This window comes from Myotis davidii, unplaced genomic scaffold (assembly GCF_000327345.1).
Source record: "Myotis davidii unplaced genomic scaffold, ASM32734v1 scaffold472, whole genome shotgun sequence".
In the NCBI taxonomy this organism is placed as follows: Eukaryota; Metazoa; Chordata; class Mammalia; order Chiroptera; family Vespertilionidae; genus Myotis; species Myotis davidii.
The window spans coordinates 1,758,867-1,762,575 of record NW_006283774.1 but is presented as its reverse complement, the minus strand read 5'-3'; the positions used below and the strand labels follow the sequence as shown (position 1 = coordinate 1,762,575).

The 3,709-nt window shown below is 61.4% G+C and overlaps 1 protein-coding gene across 1 annotated transcript in view; it reads left to right on the top strand.

Moving 5' to 3' along the window:
- The window catches only part of GRB10 (growth factor receptor bound protein 10), a gene marked incomplete at its 3' end in the record, with an annotated part of 76,430 nt that overhangs the window by 9,013 nt on the left and 63,708 nt on the right, over nt 1-3,709 (top strand). The gene's annotated exons all lie outside the window — the stretch shown is intronic.

Sequence of the window (3,709 nt, the reverse complement as noted above, 5' to 3'; positions counted from 1 at the left end):
AGGGAACAGCCCATAGCAGGAGAGGCGTGCGTGGCTGCGGCCTCTTCATAGAGTGCCCTTTGGCGAACGGGGTTCCCCGGGTTGCCCCCCACCTCCCCAAGAGGCCACTGGCTCCTGGTCCCGGCTGGGAAAATCACAGAGTCCTCTGCCAGAGGACCCTCCCCTGGCCACTGTCCTTTCCCAGGGTCTTATGTGAGGTGGAGACTGCTGTTTTGCACCAGGAAGGTTGTGTCCCCTGACCTCTGAGGTCAAGGCCCTGTGTCCCCTTGCAGAGCCACAGCAGAATAGGCATGTGCCTGCTGGGGTCCTGGGGGAAGGACGAATGACACAGACAGGGTCAAGGGGTGGGACATTGGAACTGTCGGCTGCAGACTCTGACGGGACTGGAACCTGGGGAGGGAGCTGGCAGACCCGAGCCGAGACGGGACGGGAGGATGAGTACGGCTGGCTGTTCGAACGGTTGGAGAGTTTAAGGCAAAGAATGGAAGGATTGGGACTGGTGGGCTGAGAATTAGATTTTTTAAAATACATTTTTATTGATTTCGGAGAGGAAGGGTGAGGGAGAGAGAGATACTAACATCCACGATGAGAGACTCACCCATTGACCGCCTCCTGTACGCCTCCTCCTGGGGAGCGAGCCCACAACCCAGGCATGTGCCCTGACCGGGAATGGAACTGAGCCTGGTTCGTAGGTCGACGCTCAACCCCTGAGCCGCGCCGGGCAGGCGAAAAGAGTTCGATTTTTAAATGGCTGAATGAGAAAGAGGGTGGCACCGGGCAGACCCGGGAGCTGGAGCTGCCCAGGCCTCGGGTTCGCCAGGTGCTGCGGAGCGCGCCCTCATCCAAGCGCTCGGGGTTCCGGCCGCGCAGTGTGGGGCTCACCCTCCAGAAGGGTTTCAAGTGAGGTGATGTGAGGGAAACGGTCCCAGTGTGTTGCCACTGGCCTTGAAGCCGAGGAAATTCGTAATTCGTGGCATTTCACTGCTTACAAATGGTCTCGAAACGAAAATCATCTAAGTGTCGGTGTTCGTGTTCGTGTGAAATCTGTGTTCAGACTTTAACCACAAAGTTAGAGAAAACCATGCTGAATGGCCTTCCCACAGCTTCTCCTCCGGGGCCTCTAAGTCGGACCTTGACAAAGCGCACAGACGCCACGCCCTGGGGGCGAGGGAGCGGGTGGCACAGAGGAGGGCCGGGCCTCGTGGGAGGGCGCTGGCTGTGCCCGGGTCCAGCTCTCCAGAGGCGGGGGGGCCTGGCGTCTGACCTGTCCCAGCCCCTGAAGCAGGGCCTGCAGCGCGAACACACTGTCTGCATGTTGCACCGGCTTCCCCGCCCGGAGTTCACACTGTGAGCACCCCCACGACAGCCACCTCCTTCCCTCCAGCCTCACGGATGCCCCCCACACGGCATAGCCGGCACCGGCACCGGCACCGGCCAGACGTGTGAGGGGCAGGCTGAGAGGGGCATGGCTGGCAGGCAGGGCGGGAGCACGGAGGGCTGGGAGGTGGGCGTGAGCGGAGGATAGGGGGCAGCTCCCGCTACTGAAGGACCGGTTAGTGCGTGTGAGCCCACAGCCAGGCGCCTTCCCAGGGGCAGCTGCCCCGCCGCCCCTGCACCCCTGACCCTGGACCAGCGCCCACCTCTGAGTCTGCGACCCCGTTCCCAGCACGGGCAGCTGCCTTCCCTGAGGACGATGGCGCAGCGGAGGCAAGTCCAAGAGAGTGTCCTGCTCAGGGCACGGCCGGCGTCACGCTGTGAGAGGAGCAGGAGCTCGGAAGCGCGTGGCAGGAGATGAGGCAGGGCCGGCGGGGGAGGAAGAGGTGCCTCTCGGTCAGCATTTTGAAAACGCCTCTGAAGAGGACCTGAGCGGAGTCTGCTTTCCTCGTGGCAGAGACCCGGCGCTCACGGGGACTGCCCTGCAGCGAGGGGGGTGGGGGGTGCTTGTGGGGAAGTGGCCCGCGTCAAAGAGGCACTGACCCACACTCCGTTCTGAGGACCGAAAGGGAAGGTGAAGGCGAGTCCACTTCCCAGAGCATTCAGCACGACCCCAGAACACGGAGACACAGACACTCTGAAGGGAGAGCCGACGGGGTTACTAGATGTGCTTCAAGAAGAGAAGCGAGCATGTGCCGGGCGAGGGCTGTGGGTGTTCAGGGCCGAGTGCACCCTAAACATAAGCTTCAGCCGGAACTTGGGGCGACTGGGCTTTGGGGACGTACGGTGTCTTTCGAGAGACGGGTTTGTTCCGTGGGTGGTTAAGTCACAGCAGGACCCCAGTGAGGAGGAGAACATACAGTCACTTGGTCCTGCATTTGGGGGAAAAGTGTGCTTGCTTATGTGTCTCAAGGAGCAAGGTGTACCCCAAACATGGACTGCGACCACTGAAGAGTATGCATGTCATCTCTAGTCTCCAACCTCGCAGGAGAAAGAGAAGGGAACCTCTATTTAACGGAAACGCCAACATCAAGCAGAAAAGGAAGGAAAACAAGATGTGGGGGGAAACGGATGTCAGGTAAGATGCTCAGAAGGGTCCCAAGGAGCCCAGAGCTGACAGCTGGAAGGACGAGAGGCACCTGGAACCTGCACCCAGCACACAGCCTCCGGGTGCTCTTCTGAAACCCGCAACTTTTCAAAAAGTTGACCATCTATGGAAAGTTGCGCTAAATTGTAAGCAATCCGTTTCATGCAAGCCACGGTCTTGGCCCCAGTGCGATTCACCGCAAAGTCCGCAGGAAGCGTTCAGAGCCGGCAGCAGGCCTGTAGCGCACACCCTCGCTCACGCTGGGGCTGGAGAGGAATTCAGGGAAGCGCGGTTCCGGGAAAGGCAGGGGATGGGAGCGGGCACGGGTGGGAAGTCGCGCCCTGCTGGTTGCAGAGCTCAAGACTACGTGTCTGAGCTTTGAAAGAAAGTGAAAAACTGAAAGGAGAAGATGAAAGACTCCAGGGAGGGGAAGCAAGGAGTTAGCAAGATGAAGGTCAGACATTACGGAGACGATGAAGGCAGTACCGATGGACAGGAACCCGCTCGGAAGCCGGCCTCGGGCGCAGGCGGACACGGGGCAGGGAGGAAGACCGAAACCATGCGGAGCGCATCCGAGAGGCCCAGCATCGAGACCCCGCAGCCACCGGCGAACAGCACGCGGCCCACAGCCGGGAAAATGGGAGGGCATGGCCGCCGCACTGCAAACATACAGAAATGGCGCTGCACCGGTGCTGGCGAGGGCGTGGGCCGCGCAACGCCAGGCTTCTCAGTGGGAATGCCACCCGGTGCAGCCTCCGTGGGAGATGGCTTGGCAGTTCCTCACACGACGAGACCCAGTGTCGCCGCAGGACCCAGCGGGCGTGCTCGGTGGAGGAGGGCGGGGGGCAGGTGAACGGGTCCACGCGGACGTGGTGCGGTGAAGAGCGGAGCTGAACCCCACACAGGCCTGGAGGAACCTGCGTGCACGGCGCTCAGTGAGAGGCGGTGTTGAAGGCCGCCTGTGGGGATTCCAAGTCGGTGGAATCCCACGTGTGTCCCTTCGTGCCTGGCTTGCTTCACGGAGCCCAGCGTTTCCAGGGCTCGTCCTGGTGGCAGGAGGTGGCAGGGTTTCCTCCCTTTTACGGCCGGGCGTTGCCCGCTGCACGTGTAGACCACTCTCGGCTTCTCCGTCCGGCTGCCAGCCAGCCCCGGGGCTGCTTCCCCCTTTTTGCTCCTGTGAAGAACACG